General features: G+C 44.6%; 1 protein-coding gene across 4 annotated transcripts in view; it reads right to left on the reverse strand.

The window, feature by feature from the left end:
* FILIP1 (filamin A interacting protein 1) overlaps positions 1-24,769 on the reverse strand; it is a 393,141-nt gene that overhangs the window by 297,801 nt on the left and 70,571 nt on the right. Inside the window, exon 1 of one of the 4 annotated variants that reach the window (XM_063916829.1) lies at positions 3,999-4,403. The exons of 2 other annotated variants lie outside the window; for them this stretch is intronic. The gene's annotated coding sequence lies outside the window, so the exon portion shown is untranslated. Of the gene's footprint in view, positions 1-3,998; positions 4,404-24,769 lie in introns of those variants that run through there. One more of the 4 variants, XM_063916833.1, reaches the window with a different exon arrangement.

The raw sequence follows: 24,769 nt of genomic DNA on the forward strand, positions 1-24,769 counted from the left end.
GCATTAACCACTTCAAGATGCACGAGCACAAAACACACACACGCGCGCACACACACACACGCGCACGCACACACGCACACACACATTTATTTATTTATTTAGCCAGTGATAGCAGTGGTCCTAAATTAAGTAATTGAGTTTAAGTCCCATGGGGGTCATTCCGAGTTGATCGCACGCTTCCGATTTTTGCAGCTCAGCAATCAGGTAAAAGAACGGCAAAACTGCGCATGCACAGCAATGCGCACATGCGTCATACGGGTACAAAAAGCATCGTTGCTGTGCAATGCTTCTAGCGACGATTCCATTCACACAGCCGATCGCAAGGAGATTGACAGGAAGAGGGCGGTTATGGGTGTCAACTGACCGTTTTCTGGGAGTGGTAGGGAAAACGCAGGCGTGACCAGGCGTTTGCAGGGCGGGTATCTGACGTCAATTCCGGAACCTCCGTCACTGGAATCATCGCACAGAATAAGTAACTACAGGGCTGGTCATGTTTTGCACAAAATGTTTTTGTACCGCTTGGCTGCACATGCGATCGCACACTTCCAAAGTGAAAATACACTCCCCCGTGGGCGGCGACTATGCGTTTGCACGGCTGCTAAAAGTAGCTAGCGAGCGATCAACTCAGAATGAGGGCCCATGTCCTTTTAGCAGAATCCTATGTTTCAAATACTGTTGCAGATAATTCAAAAGCAAATGAGGGCAACAGGCGCTTCTTAGTGCAATAAACTGGTGAAACTTGGAAATAAATTTAAGGTGATATCAAATGGTTTAACCCCTTCATGGTGGAAGAGCCAGAAGTACTTCAGCTTGCTAGGTCCCATCACATGCGACCACACCAGTCTGCTGTGTGCCCCTGCTATAGATTAGGAGGTCCGTTCTGCACAAGTGCAGAATGGATCTCCTCTGGCTCCCCAGATCCATGCATCAATGCCAGAATTGCGTCCCAGAATACCATGCGAACGGCATTCTGGAGCACATGCGCAAAGGATCAATAAAACATCATTAAAATATTAAAAAAGGCTTACATCACATATAAACATGGTCTTTGTGGTTATTTGACATTGGTACAACTAGCTGTCACCCCAATGCAGGGAGAGCTCAACGACAGCCTGGTTCTCCCACGCTAGGTCAGGTTAGTGCATCGCCCAACCCGTTTTGTCAATAGCGACTTCCTCAGGGGTATTTTAGCATAAATGAGTGAATGTTGTTCGCAACTAGTTCACCAGAAGTGAGGTAACGTTCTGGGTTTAATCACATTCCTTCAAGTGCATCAATGGACAAGTGGCTTCTGCCCAAGGAGTTTTACAATGTCTCCTTGAAGAGATCCTCACTGCACAATGTCTCCACATGTACTTCCAACACAGGTCAGGTAGTGCATGGTAATATTATATACACGGTCAAGCCACATTAATATGAATACTGGCTAATAGCCAGGGTAACCTCTTTGGATCCCCATACGCAGCAGGGTTATCTGAACTGTGATTTTAGACATACATATGGTAGCACCGAGGTTCATTTAGAGGGTGAGCTGCTCCACTGTAACAGGTCGGTCAGCCCTCACGCACCTCTCACATTAATGGCACATGGTGCTCAACAGTTTCCACAATGGTTATGCGCAATGGTGCCATTTGTCCAGTCACGATACACCTTCACCACAGCAGCACGTGAAGTGTTCACAAACTGCACTATTTCAGTAATACTGCCAGCCTTGGCCCGAAAGCCGATAATCATCCATTTTTACAACTCGGATAAATTGTCCCTTTAACCCATGACAGCAATGACTGATATGTGTGCAAATGGCCTATCGCACACCTTATATACCCACCAAGCTAACGCAAGACACATGATATACGTCATGAGCTATGCACTGCCGACGTCAACTGTAGGAGGTGGCCATTATAATGTGACGCAACCATTTATTATTTATGTGTGCGCATCAGGATAGATAGCTAGATAGATCAATCAATCGATCGATCTGGACAGCCTAAACAGTATAGCTTGGACAATTCTTGAAAGTCACAGTCAATGTAAAAATATTAAAAGGAGTTCCTTTATCTGACAGTAGTGGGACTGGTGGATGTTCAAACGAGTGAGGTATATCAGGAAGGAGAGAGAATGTGAACTGGGGATCCAAATCCCATGCTACCTTCTGCTCACATCCTGTCACTCGCCTCATGCCACAATACATTCCTCCTTCCAAATGTCTCTCAGGCTCAGCTGATTACTGTCAAATACTCCATCAGCTGTAAATGCTGGGAGGTGGTCCAAGCTTTTTAACCTCTTTATCACATTCCAACAATATGATTCTGTTGTCATGTTGTTGGCCCAGAACTGCACCTGCACATATAGTACTGTATAAACAAAACCTGACACTTGTGTCTAAAAATCCTAAAAAGAAATGTTTCTTTTTTTCTCTCACCATGACAACTTTACCAGTATATGCTAATTAAACATTCATACATAATCTCTTTGGTCATATTTACTACCACCCATGTCCCCTGGCACCTGTTCTAGAGTATTTTCTGTTCATTTATCTTGCAGAATAACAAGGATTCCTTTGTGGTAATATCTGGATGTGGAAGTAGAAACACATTACAGTAGCAGCACTAATAACTGGCTAATGCTTCCTTTCTGTGCATTACTCCCATTGTGCAATGATAACGGAATGATACAATGAATGGTAAGTTTCAGAACGCAAAGTGCTGAGGAATATTGTGCGTGTATACCAATGGATCAATCTCTTACATGCTGCCAAAGGAAATGTGTCATTGCAGTCATATGAAAAAAGGATACACCCTTTAATACTGTTTGCCTGTCTGCTTCAATTAAAAAGTAATAATACGTTTTTTTCAGATGTCTGTGCCTTGATATTATGAGTAATATTTAATTTCTCAACCGGCTTCTAATTATATGGTGCCGTGTTCACAATAACCAATTGTGAAATAAGTCACAGAAATATTGCTATTTTTTTTCTTCGTTTGTTCTTATGTTTTGTTCTCAATGCTAGATTACATTTTTAGATTCAGCTTTTATATATCTGGTCATGAGCAATAGGTGTACCATACTGTATTTCTGTGCACTTGTTGTGGACGACCGAGACGCATGCCCAGTGTTACACTGTGCATTGGATTCTTATGCGGACAACAATGATGCATTAAGGAGATGAACTCCGAGTGAGATTCTATGTAATTTAGGACCTTATTCAGCTTCAGTTGCAGTTTTGATAATTTAGAAAAACTGCAACTGGCTGCGATCTCATGCTGGGGCCCGACCAGCACATGGCAAAGTCCCCCAGCATGCAAATTCCCTGCATCACTGATTTGTGGAAACCACCCTGCCTCCGCAGCCTGGCTGTGATAGCAGGTGCAGGGCAGCCATTTTTCAGGTAGCAGCGGCCAACCTGAACCCACCCCCGTTTTCGGCACCATGCCTGCCCAACGCCGAGTCAACGCCATGTTCTGCCCACTAATGCCTCTGCCTGTCAATCAGGCAGTAAAGTTTGCAGTGTCCATAAACATGGGAGAATGCGATCAATGCGACCTGAATAAGGGGCTTAGGGGGAGATTTACTAAGCAGTGATAAAAGTGGAGAAGTGAGCCAGTGGAGACGTTGCCTATGGCAACCAATCAGCATTGACATAACAGTTATAATTTGCATACTATAAAACTATACAAAGCAGTTGATTGATTGCCTTGGGCAATTTCTCCGCTGGCTCACTTCACCACTTTTATCACTGCTTAGTACATGTCCCGCTTAGTCCTGCTAGGTCAATTGTACTACTGTATGATGCTTGCAAGTCAAATATATATAATATATACATATTTATACATACTGGAACAGAATTGTTAACATAATTGACAATACTGATAACTTTTTTATAACCGTATATATCTCATAAATAATTAAGCGTAGCCTTATCAGATATGTACAAGAATATACTATTTCTTTAAAGCAATGATTAGTGAGATAGTAATAAAAAATCCCCATTGTCTTACCTGACCGTTCCAAAATGTACCAGAGAATATGTCCGTCACTATGGTCCTGTATTGGGTATAGCTTTTTGTGGACTACAAGTAACAGTAAGCCCTTGTACTACTGGAGCACAGATAGCATCCAGCTAACTAAAGATGACTTTACCCCACTCTAAACTGAGCTAAATTGTGCTAATGGCTACATGCAGATTTCCCAGTCACAGAAGGAGGAGGTCACACATGCTCCCACCCAGACTTTTGGATTTTTTTTTTACTTTTCAATTCATCTGTTGCAAGGTGTTGTTGGGGTTTTTGCAGTGTGGTTCTGAGATAATGTTTCCTCTCTTTTGCTCTCCTTAGGATCTGTTAGAGTACAGACTTTGTGGAGTAGTTTCTACTGTGCTATATTTAACTGGTGTTCTCAGCCAGTCAGCCTTGTCAACAGCTGAGAAGTCTGTGGCATTCCTGTTCCTGTTGTAAACCAGCTATAAGTTATCAGTGGACTCCCTGAGATTACTGTCCAGTGAGCTCATTGGGAGACAACAAACAACTATTATTATAACAAAGCATATTCACATTATCTCTATCTTTAACATGTATCATACTAGAGGCGCTGGGAGTGCTCAGCTCTCAAACAAAGATATTTCTAACCTGCCAGAGACAAGTGCCATCTCATTAATCACCACATTGCTACAGTTCGCTTGTTACTGTCAATAACAAAGCAGCTAAGAGGCCTACACACTGTGTGATTCTGCTTATGTGGCCGACTTGCACTATGCGATTTCCCTTGAACTCCCTGAAGCCCACAACCACTGATATTGACTATACACATGAGTTGATCGCAGCAGGATTTTTGTTAGCAGTTGGGCAAAACCATGTGCACTGCAGGGGAGGCAGGTATAACATGTGCAGAGAGAGTTAGATTTGGGTGTGGTGTGTTCAATCTGCAATCTAAATTGCAGTGTAAAAATAAAGCAGCCAGTATTTACCCTGCACAAAAACAATATAACCCACCCAAATATAACTCTCTCTGCACATGTTATATCTGGCTCCCCTGCAGTGCACATGGTTTTGCCCAACTGCTAACAAAGTTCCTGCTGCGATCAACTCAGAATTACCCCCATGGTGCGATTTTGACTACTGGCAATTTTGACTATACTATGTACTAAATTGTACACTTTTCTAGTCAAAACTGACCTGTCTGCACAGTTTATTTTTTCTTGCGATACCGACCCTGCAGGAGTGCGCATTGGCATCGCAAGGTGTATACACATGGTGCAATATGCACTATGGCCCTCATTCCGAGTTGATCGCTCGCTGCCGTTTTTCGCAGCGCATCGATCAGGTGAAAAATCAGCAATTCTGCACATGCGCATGGTATGCAGCGCGCATGCGCTAAGTACTTTCACACAAAACTTTGTCCTTTTACACAAGCTCGAGTGACGCTTTTCAGTCGCTCGAGTGTTCGTAGTATGATTGACAGGAAGTGGGTGTTTCTAGGCGGCAACTCAGCGTTTTCAGGGAGTGTGCTAAAAAACGCAGGTGTGCCAAGAAAAAACGCAGGAGTGGCTGGAGAAACGGGGGAGTGGCTGGCCGAAAGCAGGGCGTGTTTGTGACATCAAACCAGGAACTAAACGGACTGAGGTGATCACAATCTAGGAGTAGGTCTGGAGCTGCTCAGAAACTGCAGGAAAATATTTTCAAGCAGTTCTGCTAATCTTTCGTTCGCAATTCTGCTAAGCTAAGATACACTCCCAGAGGGCGGCGGCCTAGCGTTTGCAATGCTGCTAAAAGCAGCGAGCAAGCGATCAACTCGGAATGAGGGCCCATGTTTTCTACTGCACCGTGTGTATGCTGTATTTTCTATAGATCGCACCGTGTGTATGCGGCTTTAGGTTCCTATTTAAAATTAAATTTCCATGGTAACGATGATCAACTCATATTGCATGCTATTGATGCAATAATAACAGTCATTTCAAGTAGACTCTTGCGAAGTGAATCCCTAGCCAAGTGCAATGGGACAGAGAAGCTGCCGGAGAGGAGGACAAGAAAGGGGGATATTTATTAACGATTGGGGAGAAATAAAGCAGAAAGCGATAATGTGGCTACAGCTCCTAGCTGCCATATTACAGGCTGTGTTTGATTAATAACAGTTACAAGCTCATTGGTTGGTACATTATCTCTCTCCACTGTGTCTCTCTCCAGGCAATGATAAGTCTCCCGCAAAAAGTCAGAATGAGACAGGAGCAGAAGGGGCTGCACGGGCGGGGTTGGAACGGTGCTGTGTGTGTGTGTGTGTGTGTGTGTGTGTGTGTGTGTGTGTGTGTGTGTGTGTGTGTATGTGGGGGGGGGGGGGGGGGGCTGTGTTTATCCGGCAGATGTGGGGTCCAGCCTGTATATGTGTGTTTGATGTGTCACTGCCAACCAGAGTGTCTTCCTCAGTTCCGCAAAAATACAATTTGGTATTGCCTTTTAGTTAAATGCCGCTTTAAAAATGTGGGTACATTTGTCGGAATACTGCCAGTGCTCTTACATAAACCCCACCATGTCTGATTGTAATCAAACACATGCGGTCAGAGCACTGTAAACAACAGTTCTAAGTACTGTGCCATTCTGTCATCCAGTTTGTTTGTATATGCTGGACAGATAAATATACTGTAGGAAATATATATATATATATATATATATATATAGAGAGAGAGAGAGAGAGAGAGAGAGAGAGAGAGAGAGAGAGAGAGAGAGATGAAATAGATATAAGAAACTTATATGGCAAGATAGATAGATAGATAGATAGATAGATAGATAGATAGATAGATAGATAGATAGATAGATAGATAGATAGATAGATAGATAGATAGATAGATAGATAGATAGATAAATAGTTGCAGCCCGTTTTTGAGTTCAAGATCATCTAGAATACATTGTGGATAACGTGTTGGACATGTGCAAAGTTAAAATCTAGCTGAAATACCTTAAGAACTACAAAGTACTATAGTCTGGCTGAAAGATCCTGGGAACCTGCAGTTGATATTCATGCACGAAGATTGATTCTTTCTACACTCATTAGCCAGGTAATTCTGTGTGCCTAGTAGTTGCCTTGAAAAAAGTAGAGATGAGCGCCTGAAATTTTTCGGGTTTTGTGTTTTGGTTTTGGGTTCGGTTCCGCGGCCGTGTTTTGGGTTCGAACGCGTTTTGGCAAAACCTCACCGAATTATTTTTGTCGGATTCGGGTGTGTTTTGGATTCGGGTGTTTTTTTCCAAAAACACTAAAAAACAGCTTAAATCATAGAATTTGGGGGTCATTTTGATCCCAAAGTATTATTAACCTCAAAAACCATAATTTACACTCATTTTCAGTCTATTCTGAATACCTCACACCTCACAATATTATTTTTAGTCCTAAAATTTGCACCGAGGTCGCTGTGTGAGTAAGATAAGCGACCCTAGTGGCCGACACAAACACCGGGCCCATCTAGGAGTGGCACTGCAGTGTCACGCAGGATGTCCCTTCCAAAAAACCCTCCCCAAACAGCACATGACGCAAAGAAAAAAAGAGGCGCAATGAGGTAGCTGTGTGAGTAAGATTAGCGACCCTAGTGGCCGACACAAACACCGGGCCCATCTAGGAGTGGCACTGCAGTGTCACGCAGGATGGCCCTTCCAAAAAACCCTCCCCAAACAGCACATGACGCAAAGAAAAAAAGAGGCGCAATGAGGTAGCTGACTGTGTGAGTAAGATTAGCGACCCTAGTGGCCGACACAAACACCGGGCCCATCTAGGAGTGGCACTGCAGTGTCACGCAGGATGGCCCTTCCAAAAAACCCTCCCCAAACAGCACATGACGCAAAGAAAAAAAGAGGCGCAATGAGGTAGCTGACTGTGTGAGTAAGATTAGCGACCCTAGTGGCCGACACAAACACCGGGCCCATCTAGGAGTGGCACTGCAGTGTCACGCAGGATGTCCCTTCCAAAAAACCCTCCCCAAACAGCACATGACGCAAAGAAAAAAAGAGGCGCAATGAGGTAGCTGTGTGAGTAAGATTAGCGACCCTAGTGGCCGACACAAACACCGGGCCCATCTAGGAGTGGCACTGCAGTGTCACGCAGGATGTCCCTTCCAAAAAACCCTCCCCAAACAGCACATGACGCAAAGAAAAAAAGAGGCGCAATGAGGTAGCTGACTGTGTGAGTAAGATTAGCGACCCTAGTGGCCGACACAAACACCGGGCCCATTTAGGAGTGGCACTGCAGTGTCACGCAGGATGTCCCTTCCAAAAAACCCTCCCCAATCAGCACATGATGCAAAGAAAAAGAAAAGAAAAAAGAGGTGCAAGATGGAATTATCCTTGGGCCCTCCCACCCACCCTTATGTTGTATAAACAAAACAGGACATGCACACTTTAACCAACCCATCATTTCAGTGACAGGGTCTGCCACACGACTGTGACTGATATGACGGGTTGGTTTGGACCCCCCCCAAAAAAGAAGCAATTAATCTCTCCTTGCACAAACTGGCTCTACAGAGGCAAGATGTCCACCTCATCTTCACCCTCCGATATATCACCGTGTACATCCCCCTCCTCACAGATTATCAATTCGTCCCCACTGGAATCCACCATCTCAGCTCCCTGTGTACTTTGTGGAGGCAATTGCTGCTGGTCAATGTCTCCGCGGAGGAATTGATTATAATTCATTTTAATGAACATCATCTTCTCCACATTTTCTGGATGTAACCTCGTACGCCGATTGCTGACAAGGTGAGCGGCGGCACTAAACACTCTTTCGGAGTACACACTTGTGGGAGGGCAACTTAGGTAGAATAAAGCCAGTTTGTGCAAGGGCCTCCAAATTGCCTCTTTTTCCTGCCAGTATAAGTACGGACTGTGTGACGTGCCTACTTGGATGCGGTCACTCATATAATCCTCCACCATTCTATCAATGTTGAGAGAATCATATGCAGTGACAGTAGACGACATGTCCGTAATCGTTGTCAGGTCCTTCAGTCCGGACCAGATGTCAGCATCAGCAGTCGCTCCAGACTGCCCTGCATCACCGCCAGCGGGTGGGCTCGGAATTCTGAGCCTTTTCCTCGCACCCCCAGTTGCGGGAGAATGTGAAGGAGGAGATGTTGACAGGTCGCGTTCCGCTTGACTTGACAATTTTGTCACCAGCAGGTCTTTCAACCCCAGCAGACCTGTGTCTGCCGGAAAGAGAGATCCAAGGTAGGCTTTAAATCTAGGATCGAGCACGGTGGCCAAAATGTAGTGCTCTGATTTCAACAGATTGACCACCCGTGAATCCTTGTTAAGCGAATTAAGGGCTGCATCCACAAGTCCCACATGCCAAGCGGAATCGCTCCCTTTTAGCTCCTTCTTCAATGCCTCCAGCTTCTTCTGCAAAAGCCTGATGAGGGGAATGACCTGACTCAGGCTGGCAGTGTCTGAACTGACTTCACGTGTGGCAAGTTCAAAGGGCATCAGAACCTTGCACAACGTTGAAATCATTCTCCACTGCACTTGAGACAGGTGCATTCCATCTCCTATATCGTGCTCAATTGTATAGGCTTGAATGGCCTTTTGCTGCTCCTCCAACCTCTGAAGCATATAGAGGGTTGAATTCCACCTCGTTACCACTTCTTGCTTCAGATGATGGCAGGGCAGGTTCAGTAGTTTTTGGTGGTGCTCCAGTCTTCTGTACGTGGTGCCTGTACGCCGAAAGTGTCCCGCAATTTTTCTGGCCACCGACAGCATCTCTTGCACGCCCCTGTCGTTTTTTAAAAAATTCTGCACCACCAAATTCAAGGTATGTGCAAAACATGGGATGTGCTGGAATTTGCCCATATTTAATGCACACACAATATTGCTGGCGTTGTCCGATGCCACAAATCCACAGGAGAGTCCAATTGGGGTAAGCCATTCCGCGATGATCTTCCTCAGTTGCCGTAAGAGGTTTTCAGCTGTGTGCGTATTCTGGAAAGCGGTGATACAAAGCGTAGCCTGCCTAGGAAAGAGTTGGCGTTTGCGAGATGCTGCTACTGGTGCCGCCGCTGCTGTTCTTGCGGCGGGAGTCCATACATCTACCCAGTGGGCTGTCACAGTCATATAGTCCTGACCCTGCCCTGCTCCACTTGTCCACATGTCCGTGGTTAAGTGGACATTGGGTACAACTGCATTTTTTAGGAGACTGGTGAGTCTTTTTCTGACGTCCGTGTACATTCTCGGTATCGCCTGCCTAGAGAAGTGGAACCTAGATGGTATTTGGTAACGGGGGCACACTGCCTCAATAAATTGTCTAGTTCCCTGTGAACTAACGGCGGATACCGGACGCACGTCTAACACCAACATAGTTGTCAAGGACTCAGTTATCCGCTTTGCAGTAGGATGACTGCTGTGATATTTCATCTTCCTCGCAAAGGACTGTTGAACAGTCAATTGCTTACTGGAAGTAGTACAAGTGGGCTTACGACTTCCCCTCTGGGATGACCATCGACTCCCAGCGGCAACAACAGCAGCGCCAGCAGCAGTAGGCGTTACACGCAAGGATGCATCGGAGGAATCCCAGGCAGGAGAGGACTCGTCAGACTTGCCAGTGACATGGCCTGCAGGACTATTGGCATTCCTGGGGAAGGAGGAAATTGACACTGAGGGAGTTGGTGGGGTGGTTTGCGTGAGCTTGGTTACAAGAGGAAGGGATTTACTGGTCAGTGGACTGCTTCCGCTGTCACCCAAAGTTTTTGAACTTGTCACTGACTTATTATGAATGCGCTGCAGGTGACGTATAAGGGAGGATGTTCCGAGGTGGTTAACGTCCTTACCCCTACTTATTACAGCTTGACAAAGGGAACACACGGCTTGACACCTGTTGTCCGCATTTCTGGTGAAATACCTCCACACCGAAGAGCTGATTTTTTTGGTATTTTCACCTGGCATGTCAACGGCCATATTCCTCCCACGGACAACAGGTGTCTCCCCGGGTGCCTGACTTAAAACAAACCACCTCACCATCAGAATCCTCCTGGTCAATTTCCTCCCCAGCGCCAGCAACACCCATATCCTCCTCATCCTGGTGTACTTCAACACTGACATCTTCAATCTGACTATCAGGAACTGGACTGCGGGTGCTCCTTCCAGCACTTGCAGGGGGCGTGCAAATGGTGGAAGGCGCATGCTCTTCACGTCCAGTGTTGGGAAGGTCAGGCATCGCAACCGACACAATTGGACTCTCCTTGTGGATTTGGGATTTCAAAGAACGCACAGTTCTTTGCGGTGCTTTTGCCAGCTTGAGTCTTTTCAGTTTTCTAGCGAGAGGCTGAGTGCTTCCATCCTCATGTGAAGCTGAACCACTAGCCATGAACATAGGCCAGGGCCTCAGCCGTTCCTTGCCACTCCGTGTGGTAAATGGCATATTGGCAAGTTTACGCTTCTCCTCCGACAATTTTATTTTAGGTTTTGGAGTCCTTTTTTTACTGATATTTGGTGTTTTGGTTTTGACATGCTCTGTACTATGCCATTGGGCATCGGCCTTGGCAGACGACGTTGCTGGCATTTCATCGTCTCGGCCATGACTAGTGGCAGCAGCTTCAGCACGAGGTGGAAGTGGATCTTGATCTTTCCCTAATTTTGGAACCTCAACATTTTTGTTCTCCATATTTTAATAGGCACAACTAAAAGGCACCTCAGGTAAACAATGCAGATGGATGGATTGGATACTAGTATACAATTATGGACGGGCTGCCGAGTGCCGACACAGAGGTAGCCACAGCCGTGAACTACCGCACTGTACTGTGTCTGCTGCTAATATATAGACTGGTTGATAAAGAGATAGTATACTCGTAACTAGTATGTATGTATAAAGAAAGAAAAAAAAACCACGGTTAGGTCACTGGTATATACAATTATGGACGGGCTGCCGAGTGCCGACACAGAGGTAGCCACAGCCGTGAACTACCGCACTGTACTGTGTCTGCTGCTAATATATAGACTGGTTGATAAAGAGATAGTATACTCGTAACTAGTATGTATGTATAAAGAAAGAAAAAAAAACACGGTTAGGTCACTGGTATATACAATTATGGACGGGCTGCCGAGTGCCGACACAGAGGTAGCCACAGCCGTGAACTACCGCACTGTACTGTGTCTGCTGCTAATATATAGACTGGTTGATAAAGAGATAGTATACTCGTAACTAGTATGTATGTATAAAGAAAGAAAAAAAAACCACGGTTAGGTCACTGGTATATACAATTATGGACGGGCTGCCGAGTGCCGACACAGAGGTAGCCACAGCCGTGAACTACCGCACTGTACTGTGTCTGCTGCTAATATATAGACTGGTTGATAAAGAGATAGTATACTCGTAACTAGTATGTATGTATAAAGAAAGAAAAAAAAACCACGGTTAGGTCACTGGTATATACAATTATGGACGGGCTGCGGAGTGCCGACACAGAGGTAGCCACAGCCGTGAACTACCGCACTGTACTGTGTCTGCTGCTAATATATAGACTGGTTGATAAAGAGATAGTATACTCGTAACTAGTATGTATGTATAAAGAAAGAAAAAAAAACCACGGTTAGGTGGTATATACAATTATGGACGGGCTGCCGAGTGCCGACACAGAGGTAGCCACAGCCGTGAACTACCGCACTGTACTGTGTCTGCTGCTAATATATAGACTGGTTGATAAAGAGATAGTATACTCGTAACTAGTATGTATGTATAAAGAAAGAAAAAAAAACCACGGTTAGGTCACTGGTATATACAATTATGGACGGGCTGCCGAGTGCCGACACAGAGGTAGCCACAGCCGTGAACTACCGCACTGTACACTGGTTGATAAAGAGATAGTAGTATACTCGTAACAACTAGTATGACGACGGTATAAAGAATGAAAAAAAAACCACGGTTAGGTGGTATATAATACAATTATGGTTGGACGGACTGCCTGCCGAGTGCCGACACAGAGGTAGCCACAGCCGTGAACTACCGCACTGTACACTGGTTGATAAAGAGATAGTAGTATACTCGTAACAACTAGTATGACGACGGTATAAAGAATGAAAAAAAAACCACGGTTAGGTGGTATATAATACAATTATGGTTGGACGGACTGCCTGCCGAGTGCCGACACAGAGGTAGCCACAGCCGTGAACTACCGCACTGTACACTGGTTGATAAATAGATAGTAGTATACTCGTAACAACTAGTATGACGACGGTATAAAGAACGAAAAAAAAACCACGGTTAGGTGGTATATATTATAATACAATTATGGATGGACGGACTGCCTGCCGAGTTCCGACACAGAGGTAGCCACAGCCGTGAACTACCGCACTGTACACTGGTTGATAAAGAGATAGTAGTATACTCGTAACAACTAGTATGACTATGACGACGGTATAAAGAAAGAAAAAAAAAACCACGGTTAGGTGGTATATAATACAATTATGGATGGACGGACTGCCTGCCGAGTGCCGACACAGAGGTAGCCACAGCCGTGAACTACCGCACTGTACTGTGTCTGCTGCTAATATAGACTGGTTGATAAAGAGATAGTATACAATACTACTAATATACTGGTGGTCAGGCACTGGTCACCACTAGTCACACTGGCAGTGGCACTCCTGCAGCAAAAGTGTGCACTGTTTAATTTTAATATAATATTATTTATCATGTACTCCTGGCTCCTGCTATAACAACCTGCAGTGCTCCCCAGTCTCCCCCACAATTATAAGCTTTATATACAATACATTGATGTGCAGCACACTGGGCTGAGCAGTGCACACAGACTGAGTCACTGTGTGACTGTGTATCGTTTTTTTCAGGCAGAGAACGGATATATTAAATAAAACAAACAACTGCACTGTCTCTGGTGGTCACTGGTCACTGTGGTCGTCAGTCACTAAACTCTGTCTGCACTCTGCACTCTCTTCTAATCTACAGTATCACAGCAATCTCTCTCTCTCTTCTAAATCTAATCTAAATGGAGAGGACGCCAGCCACGTCCTCTCCCTATCAATCTCAATGCACGTGTGAAAATGGCGGCGACGCGCGGCTCCTTATATAGAATCCGAGTCTCGCGAGAATCCGACAGCGTCATGATGACGTTCGGGCGCGCTCGGGTTAACCGAGCACGGCGGGAAGATCCGAGTCGCTCGGACCCGTGAAAAAAAAAGTGAAGTTCGTGCGGGTTCGGATTCAAAGAAACCGAACCCGCTCATCTCTAGAAAAAAGGGGATACAAAACCTTGACTTAAGGCTCCCCAAAGGCTGCAACTTCCATAACCTCTTATCTAGGAGTTTCATATGTCCTATATGTACACATAGGCAACAACTCTTTTCCAAGATGCACATGGACTTCACTGCAGTATTCTGTGAATACAAAATTCTCACATTTTGCAGTGATTCAGAAGTGACACAGGGAAGCCATCAGGCAAGTGTCCGATGGTTCTACCCTGCGCATGCGTCCAGGCCGCACTGTGCATGCACTGCGATGGTTGCTACAAAGAGACACAGATCAAAATTGCATGGAGATCCATGCAATTTGGAAGGACATTTTTGGGTGGTAGCTGGGGGGGTGACCAGTCGTGGACATGTTGGTGTCAGTGACTGCATATAAAGATGGCAAACATGATCAGTCAGAGATTCTGCATCTTCCATAGGCATATGCAATGTCCGATGGTCTAGCTGATGGTGCGCCATATACACATAGCAGAATCCCTCTGCAGCCAGTCGGTATCTCAATAGGATGCCCATATGGCATTACCAAGTGCAACACTCTTCTTTAGCATTCTTTCTACGGTATAATCTCTCTTTTTTAGTGTTTAATTAAAGTTTTTTGATACACAAAGTTGATGACATAAAATAACATGTAGAGGTATAGATCATATCATGAACAGGAAGGTACAGTCACAACAACAGCTACACAAAAATATGAAAGAACAAACATATTACAAAAATAAGCTGTAGTCGATATACTGAGGTAGACAAATGTTCCTTGAGCATGGCCCATGTCACGAAGATTATATGTTATCAAAACTACCCATGAATTATGATATAACCAGAGGTAGGGAAGGGAGAGGTAAGAAAAAGGATAAGAGAGGATGAGAAGGGGTGGTAGAAAGAAGGAGGACTAATCCGGGTCCCCAGGAGTAAAAAGAAAATAGCAGTAGAGAAAAGCCCTAAAACACTTATTGCAAGCGGTCCCAAAAGCCCAAAGGTAGGGCTCGGTGAGGTGTAGAGCTACTGTATTATAAACAAACCAATTACACCAAACCTGGAGGAATTTATGAAAGATATTATGAGATAAACAGATATTTTCTCCATGGATGCAAAGTGCCAAATTTTATTCAGGAGTTGTTGGCGTGGAGGAGGGTCTGGGCATTTTCCAGGGTCCAGCAATCAAGCATCTAGCTGCATTAAGGAGTGGGCAAGGAGAAGAGACCAAGAAGACTTCATTATTGGTACTTTAAGAACTTCAGAAAGTAGATGAGCAACCCCATCCCAAAGCCATCATATATGCAAAAAAGAATCCACACCACCTCAACCCCTCCAACAATGATACAAGGTGGAGCCAAACATTTTCTGTAACTGCGTGGGTAGAGGGTAGATCATTAGGGACACCCCTGCCAGGGACCATCAGAAATTTTAATGGGCAATGCACCATTGACTCTGACCATGGGTAAAGGAGTGCTGTAAAAGGAAAGTATTTTGGAATGGTATACTGGATGAAGTTCCAAGTGCTCCAACATTTTAGACATGCAGTAGATATTCAATGTGTTGTTGTCTTTTGCCTACCTGCTGAGAAAAAAATTCCCATTTTGCCCATATGAATAATTTTGGGCAGCTAATTATCATAATGTTTGCAAATAATTTGCAATCAATATTTAATGAGGATATGGTTCAATGGACCATCTCCTTGCTGTTTTTGTGAATAATGGTAATATATGCCTCCGGAGAATATGGCGGGTAGGGCTCTGGGATCTCATTAAATGCTTGTGAACACACAAACTTAGGCCCTCATTCCGAGTTGATCGGTCGCAAGGCGAATTTAGCAGAGTTACACACGCTAAGCCGCCGCCTACTGGGAGTGAATCTTAGCTTCTTAAAATTGCGACCGATGTATTCGCAATATTGCGATTACTAACTACTTAGCAGTTTCAGAGTAGCTCCAGACTTACTCTGCCTGTGCGATCAGTTCAGTGCTTGTCGTTCCTGGTTGACGTCACAAACACACCCAGCGTTCGCCCAGGCACTCCCACCGTTTCTCCGGCCACTCCTGCGTTTTTTCCGGAAACGGTAGCGTTTTCAGCCACACGCCCCTGAAACGCCGTGTTTCCGCCCAGTAACACCCATTTCCTGTCAATCACATTACGATCGCCGGAGCGAAGAAAAAGCCGTGAGTAAAAATACTTTCTTCATAGTAAAGTTACTTGGCGCAGTCGCAGTGCGAACATTGCGCATGCCTACTAAGCGGATTTTCACTGCGATGCGATGAAAAATACCGAGCGAACAACTCGGAATGAGGGCCTTAGTTTGTTCTTAAACGACTCATAGTATGACATAATAAGCCTATTTAGGACCTAACTTTACCTAGGGGGAGGTAGAGATTGCCCCTGTCAGCATTAATGGGTGCTCTAAGTTTGATGACACCTTATCTGCAAGATGAAGATAGGATATGTCTAATAGGCATTCATTTGTTGACCGACTTGAACCATGTCTTGGGGTGTATTCATGGTCCTAAGTTTGTAAATTTAAAATAGTATAGCTGCAAAGTAGCAGCTACAGTGTCTCCTCCATCTTATAGGTGAGATCACCTCTGTCAGTGTTTGGATGTAGGTGACATTTCACTGTTTCTGAAGTGCCTGAGCTATTAGTTTTCTAGGACTGTTCCACAAATGGAAAATGTTTTACTCACATTTACAAAAAGCCATTTTTTTGTTTTGTTGTTATTTGTTATGAACTTTTTTTTAGGAACCTAGTTGTATACATTCATTATGCAATACACCTTTGTAGGCTTCCCAGATTCTTGTTTTAGAAACAAAGAGGGTATCATTAAGAGCAACATAGATTTCCACAGCAGTTTCCAGGTCAGACCTGCAGGAGACCTCTTGAAGAAGGTGATCACTGAAGCACCATGACCAAGATCTAGGCATGGCATGAGGGACATCTAAAGTGCAATAAACCGGAGCATAGTAAAAGAATGTAGGAACAAGTACCTGTAGTAGCACCAATGGCAGAATTTTGTAATAAGTTGACCTGTAATACCATTTTTCAGGGAACGGTAAATGCCAAGGAGCTGATTTTGAGTTAGACACATCTCCTTTTGCAGTTGCAAATAGGGAGTTGTTGCACAGATCAGCTCCACTGAGCATGTTCCCAAACCTACGGCATTTGCATTCCAACCACTGCAAACACAGACATGACTACCAAAGCCAAAAGAAGCAGCTTGTCTATGATGAGCAGGATACGATGGATGACACTACACCCCTCCTTCTCAAGTGACTCCTAGGTGTTCAAGGTTTGCTGGGATTTTACCTGAATATTTTTTTGGGAAAAACAAGGTGTATATACATTTTTAGTTACTCCCTATAGTTCTTTTCACTGCTGATTTAAAGGAAAAGTTGTTTTCTGATCAATTTTGGAGTTTAGGACTCATTCAACCACAAACTCATCATGGCCCCTAGTCTTGATTGATGGAGCAGCAACTGGGGTTGAAGTATCAGCCAATTTCACTTGAGACACATGTACTTTCTTCATGATGTAAAGTAGTCTTCACTTTACAGTGACTGCAGAGGGGTCTTCAGTGACAAAGGTCAATAAAATTATTGAGAGTTTTGAAGATGATTGTGACAAAATTTAATTTTTTTGTGGTTAACCATACTCTATCCCATTGATATATTTGGAGTCTGCATCATTTATCTGTTTGTTTCTTATAATTATCCAATGGCTGTATTATTATCCATTATTTCACAAACTTCTTTCAAAGTTTTATGAAGCTCCTGGCAGCTGGAAACCTTTCCTGAAGGTCTCGCAGAAAGCTCTAAAAAATCTGGCTAAAAACTGACAGCCCTGCTCACAGACTGTAGTACCTCAATCAGAAACTAAAAGGACATAAATATTTTTCATTTTCTGGTACTGTATGTCTAACCATGGGAAAGTCACATCATTGTTTCAAAATTATTTTCTATAAATGAGAAGTTGTCACATAGATGTGTCAGGCAACCATATGATAATTTTTGGGATACCTTTAGATTAACTTATCTTTAAATGTTCTTTATTTTAGTTGAGTAGTGGCTATAGAAATCCTCCCTCAAAGGGGGCTATGATTACTGCAATTCTCTCCTCAGGAATTGTAGGGAGTGTTTTTGGCTTGATTTGTCATTTTTCAAACTGTTGAGACAAGATGTCTGCCTTCAGATTTTATAAGCCTACAGATACCTAACTGCAAAAGAAAATTGGACTGTGTACAAAGCCCACCAAGCTTGTCTGGAATTTAATCTTTTGACAAGTGCTCCAGATTGCAGTGAACTGTGAAAATGGTCACTGAATGTAGAGTTCCATCTAACATATGTCTCTACTCTTTCAGTCCCGTTATGATTGCAACAAAATTACAGTCTCCAATAGTGTCATTCTGTTCAGGAAGAGTCAAATTCTTTGAGAATATGTTAAAGTGTGTGAGATTTGTTTAGGACCTTTGCGCTGAGAAAGAATAGCTTCTAATGTAATCTTTGAGACATCTAGTTCTAAAATAAATGGCATGGGATGCATTTGCTATGTCAATATTTCTTGACTTAGACACATGCACAATTGAAAAGCATTACCCACTTGTGCTCATATCAGCATTGTGTGCGGCTCAGGCCCTATATGTCTTAAGTATTCTATTTTGCTTACTACAACGACACTTTTTCTAATATAGTATATGGGAAGGCTACCTTAACAGCAGTGTAGGTCCCTGGGCAAAGCAATGCACTGGGACCCCTACTCATCCTCCTGCGGTAGGGGTGGGGGTGTGATCAGTGGCAGCTTTGATAGTACAGAGTGTTCTATCTTCCTCTCAGCATGTAGGACCTGGAGCAGTAATTTCTGCTAATTACTCCTTTACTGCATAGATGGTAGGAGATGGGGGGGGGAGTGAGAGCACTAACCTGTAGAATGAGGCATTGGGCTGAATGAAGGGGTGCTGGTGGATGACTCCCAGGGTGGTAGGGGTGCTTAATACACAGGGCAGGGTTGACAGTGGAGTTGGATTAATATTCATCATTTTACGGTGGGAGGGCAGCTTGCTTGACTGCAGATAGCTCTAGTTTCTGAAAATGTATTTCATAGCTTTTAATGGGACAAAAAAAACTAGAGAGTCCCACCTTTCAGAAAGTACTAGGGACTTGGGGATCAGAGTTCAGAAACCTTTATACTCGGGGCCCTTGGGCAACTGCCCACTGTGCCCTTACAAAAAGACAGCCTTGTATGTAGGCAATGTGCTCTAAGGCATATTAGCACCGTTTTGGAATGAGACCAGTGCTCTACTTAGTATATTCCTGAAAATGTAATTCACAAAGTGTTGGAAGGTTGCTGGGGCACTCAGTAGACTGAAATGTATTACAGATAATCAATATTTACAAAATTAGCAGGTAAGGAAAGCTGTATTCCATGCATCTCCCACATAAATTGTCTTACAATTATAGGACCCTCTCAAATCAATCTTAGTAAAAAATGTTCCGCATAAAAGTTCAAATAACTGAGAGATGAGTGGTAATAAATAGCAGTTTCTGATTGTTACCACATTCAAAGCTTGGTAATCTAATAATCTGTTTTTTTGTCATCCCTCCCCAACACACACACACACACACACACACACACACACACACACACACACACACACACACACAATAAAAGGCACTCCAGCAGGAAAAAAGCTGAGAGCAACCAGATAAAATAATAAGATTTTAATTACCTACCGGTAAATCCTTTTCTCGTAGTCCGTAGAGGATGCTGGGGTCCATTTTAGTACCATGGGGTATAGACGGTTCCGCAGGAGCCTTCGGCACTTTAAGACTTTTCAACAGTGTGAACTGGCTCCTCCCTCTATGCCCCTCCTCCAGACCTCAGTATAGGAACTGTGCCCAAGGAGACGGACAACTTCGAGAGAAGAATTTACATTAAACTAGTGGCGAGATTCACACCAGCTCACACTTACAAAACATGCCGCCTAACATGGCCTTCAACATAACCCATGCTAACGTGCATGCATAACGCAACAGCAACAGCTGTGAACATCTTAACACATGAACCTGTATAAAAAGATAAAACGTAATTCTGCAGGAAAAATTAGCACTGGGCGGGCGCCCAGCATCCTTTATGAACTACGAGAAAAGTATTTACCGGTAGGTAATTAAAATCCTATTTTCTCTTACGTCCTAGAGGATGCTGGGGTCCATTTTAGTACCATGGGGATGTACCAAAGCTCCCAGTATGGGCGGGAAAGTGCTAATGTTCCTGCAGAACTGACTGACCAAACTGAAGGTCATCAGCAGCCAAGGTGGAAAACCTGTAAAACTTAGCAAACGTGTGTGCCCCTGACCAAGTAGCTGCTCGGCAAATTTGCAACGCCGAGATACCCCGGGAAGCCGCTTAGGAAGAACCCACTTTCCTTGTAGAGTGGGCCTTTACCGAACTCGGTAACGGCAATCCTGCCATGGAATAAGCGTGCTGAATGGTACTTTCGATCCAGCGCGCAATAGTCTGCCTAGAAGCAGGACCCCCAATCTTGTTGGGGTCATAGAAGATAAACAAAGATTCTGTTTTCCTTATCTGAGCCATTCTTGCAACATAAGTCCTCAACGCTCTGACGACATCCAAGGACTTTTGAAACGGCTGAGGTGTCAAAAGCCACTGGCACCACCACAGGTTGGTTGATATGTAAATAAGACACAACCTTTGGAAGAAAATGCTGACACGTCCGCAGTTCAGCTTTATCTTCATGAAAAATCAAATAAGGACTCTTGTGTGACAGAGCCCCTAATTCAGACACTCGTCTGCCTGAGGCCAAGGCCAACAGCATGACCACTTTCCAAGTGAGAAACTTCAACTCTACCTCTTGTAGAGGCTCAAACCAGTCTGATTTAAGGAACTGCAACACCACATTAAGATCCCCATGGCGCCGCAGGAGGCACAAAGGGAGGTTGGATGCGCAGAACCCCCTTCACGAACGTCTGGACTTCAGGAAGGGAAGCCAACTGTTTCTGAAAGAAAATTGACAAGGCCGAAATTTGGACCTTGATAGACCCTAATCTCAAGCCAGCATCCACACCCGCCTGTAGAAATAGGAGATGACATCCTATTTTAAACTCCACCGCAGGAGACTTCTTGTATTCACACCAAGATACATATTTTCTCCAAATATGATGGTAATGTTTGGACGTTACCCCTTTCCTGGCCAGAATAAGTGTGGGAATGACTACATTGGGAATACCCTTACGGGCTAGGATCTGGCGCTCAACAGCCATGCTGTCAAACGCAGCCGCGGTAAGTCTTGATAAACAAACGGCCCCTGCTGAAGCAGGTCCTCGCGAAGAGGAAGAGGCTGAGGCTCTTCCAGTAATAAAGCCTGAAGATCTGGATACCAAGCCCTCCTTGGCCAGTCTGGAGCAATGAGAATTGTTCGAACCCTTGTTCTTCTGATGATCTTGAGAACTTTTGGTATTAGTGGAAGTGGAGGGAACAGATACACCGACTTAAAACACCAACTGGGTCACCAGTGCATCCACTGCTATTGCTTGTGGGTCTCTTGGCCTGGAACAATATTTCTGAAGCTTCTTGTTGAGACGTGATGCGATCATATCTACTTGAGGAACTCCCCAACGATCTGCTACCTCTGCAAAGACTTCTGGGTGGAGACCCCATTCTCCTGGATGGAGATTGTGTCTGCTGAGGAAGTCTGCTTCCCAGTTGCCCACTCCCGGAATGAAAATTGCCGACAGAGCTTTTGCATGTCTTTCTGCCCAGAGGAGTATCTTTGTCACCTCTGCCATTGCCGCTCTGCTTTTTGTTCTGCCCTGGAAGTTTATGTAAGCTACTGCCGTTACATTGTCTGACTGGATCTGTATGGGACAACCTTGAAGAAGGTGTGCCGCTTGATGAAGGCTGTTGTACACAGCTCTCAATTCCAGAATGTTTATGTGAAGGAGTACTTCTTGACTTGACCATCGTCCTTGGAAGCTTTCCCCTTGCGTGACTGCTCCCCAGCCTCGGAGCTTGCATCTGTGGTCACCAGGATCCAAGTCTGAATCCCGAACCTGCGTCCCTCCAGGAGGTGAGAACTTTGAAGCCACCACAAGAGTGAAATACTGGCTTTTGTTGACAGAATTACCCTCCGGTGCATTTGTAGGTGCGATCCGGACCACTTGTCCAGTAGGTCCCATTGGAACACCCTGGCGTGGAATCGGCCAAATTCTAGAGCCTTGTAGGCCGCTACCATCTTCCCCAGCAGGCGGATGCACTGATGAATCGATACGCGTGCTGGTTTTAAAACTTGTTTGACCATCCTCTGGTTCTCCAGAGCCTTTTCTACCGGTAGGAATACTTTCTGTGCTTCCGTGTCCAATATCATTCCCAGAAATGATAACCTCCTTGTGGGTTCCAATTGTGATTTTGGAAGGTTTATGATCCAACCGTGCTGCTGAAGCACCGTCAGGGAAAGTGCAATGTTCTGCACTAGTTTCTCCCTGGATCTCGCTTTTATGAGGAGATCATCCAAGTATGGGATGACTTTGTCTCCTTTCTTGTGAAGAAGAACCATCATCTCCGCCATCACCTTGGTGAATATTCTCGGAGCTGTGGAGAGCCCGAAAGGCAATGTTTGGAACTGGTAGTGGCAGTCCTGCACCGCAAACCTCAGGTATGCCTGATGCGGCGGGTAGATGGCAACATGTAAATAAGCATCTTTGATGTCCATCGATACCAGAAATTCCTTTTCCTCCAAGCTGGAGATCACCGCTCTCAGGGATTCCATCTTGAATTTGAACCTTTTCAAAAAAAGGTTCAGAGTCTTTAGGTTTAAAATCGGTCTGACCGAGCCATCCAGTTTCGGCACTACAAACAGGCTTGAATAAAACCCTTTTTCCTGTTGGGACACAGGAACTAAGGAAATTACGTTGTCTCGACATAATTTCTGTATTGCGTTCAGCACTTTTGCTCTGTCCTGAACAGTAGCTGGTAAGGCTGATTAGAAAAATCGGCATGGGGGAAGGTCCTGAAATTCCAATTTGTACACTTGGGATACTATCTGCAATACCCAAGGATCCAGATCTGAGTGAACCCAGACCTGGCTGAAAGACAGTAGACGTGCCCCCCCCTCCCCCCGATCATACTCCCGCAGGGGAGCCCCAGCGTCATGCCGAGGTTTTAGCAGAAGTAGCTGTTGACTTCTGCTCCTGCGAGCCTGATGTTGTTGTAGGTTTTTTTTTTACCTCTTCCTCGACCTCTTCCTGCGAAGAAGGGGGTACCCTTTGCCTTTTTGGACTTGTTGGGCTGAAAGGATTGTATCGTATGAGAATGAAATCCTTTCCTAGGTGGAGCAGCTGCGGAAGGCAGAAATGCTGACTTGCCTGATGTAGTTGTTGAAATCATGGCATCCAGCTTGTCTCCAAAGATGGTTTCTCCATTGTAAGGAAGCGCCTCAATATTCTTTTTTTATTCCGCATCAGCATTCCATTGGCGGATCAACAGCGCCCTGCGGGCTGAAATCGCCATAGCAGAACTTGAACTCAGCAACCCAATATCCTTCATAACTTCAACTAAGTAACCTGCAGCATCTTTGATATGGCCGAGAGTTAGGACTATTTCATCCCTGTCAACTGTGTCTATTTAACAAGCAAGTTGTCAGACCATTTTTCCACAGCGTTACCTACCCACGCACAAGCAATGGTGGGCCTGAGCACCGTTACGTTAGCCGTATATATGGATTTTAGGGTTGTTTCTAATTTACGGTAAGCTGGATCTTTTAAAGGGGCTGAACCAGGGGCAGGCAAAACTATTTTCTTAGACAGCCGAGAAACTGAGGTGTCAATTATTGGGGGTGTCTCCCATTTGTGCCTGTCTTCCTCAGGGAAAGGGTACGCTACACGTATCCTTCTGGGAAGGGTAAATTTCTTCTCTGGGTTAGCCCAGGAGTCTTCAAAGAACGCATTCAAATCCTTTGAAGGAGGAAAAGTCACAACCTGCTTTTTATTTAATTTAAAATAATCCTTTTCCTCAGGGACCAGTGTTGTTTCAGGAAACTCCAACACTTCCTTTATAGCAACTATCATACATTGTATGCTTTTGGCTAATTTGGGGTCTACCCCTCTCAAATCCCCAGTGTCGATGTCAGAATCAGAATCTGTGTCTGTGTCTCCTTGCATTATCTGGGCCAGAGACCTTTTCTGGGAACTGGATGGGACCCGAGTGGATGATATGGAGGGGTCAGTAAACAGTGCATCCTCCACAGACTGCCTCCAATATTTAGTCTGTTGTTCAGACTCAGAGAATTTATTTGCAAGCATTGACATATTCTTTTGCAACATTCTCACCCACTCCGGCTCCTTCTGAGAGGGAAGGGCCACCACATTACCCACTTGTGTATCTAAAATGGGTTTTTCCTGGGAAGAACCCTCCCCAATGTTACACACTTGTACACACACACCCCTATCACACAGGGGAGCTATTGGGGACAGACCGACACTAAAGTCTGTCAGAGAGACACAGAGGGATCTGCCAGTCAACACACTGTGCCTTATTGTGAATTGTGGAAATATTAC

Source organism: Pseudophryne corroboree, chromosome 4 (genome assembly GCF_028390025.1).
Source record: "Pseudophryne corroboree isolate aPseCor3 chromosome 4, aPseCor3.hap2, whole genome shotgun sequence".
NCBI classification, from domain to species: domain Eukaryota; kingdom Metazoa; phylum Chordata; class Amphibia; order Anura; family Myobatrachidae; genus Pseudophryne; species Pseudophryne corroboree.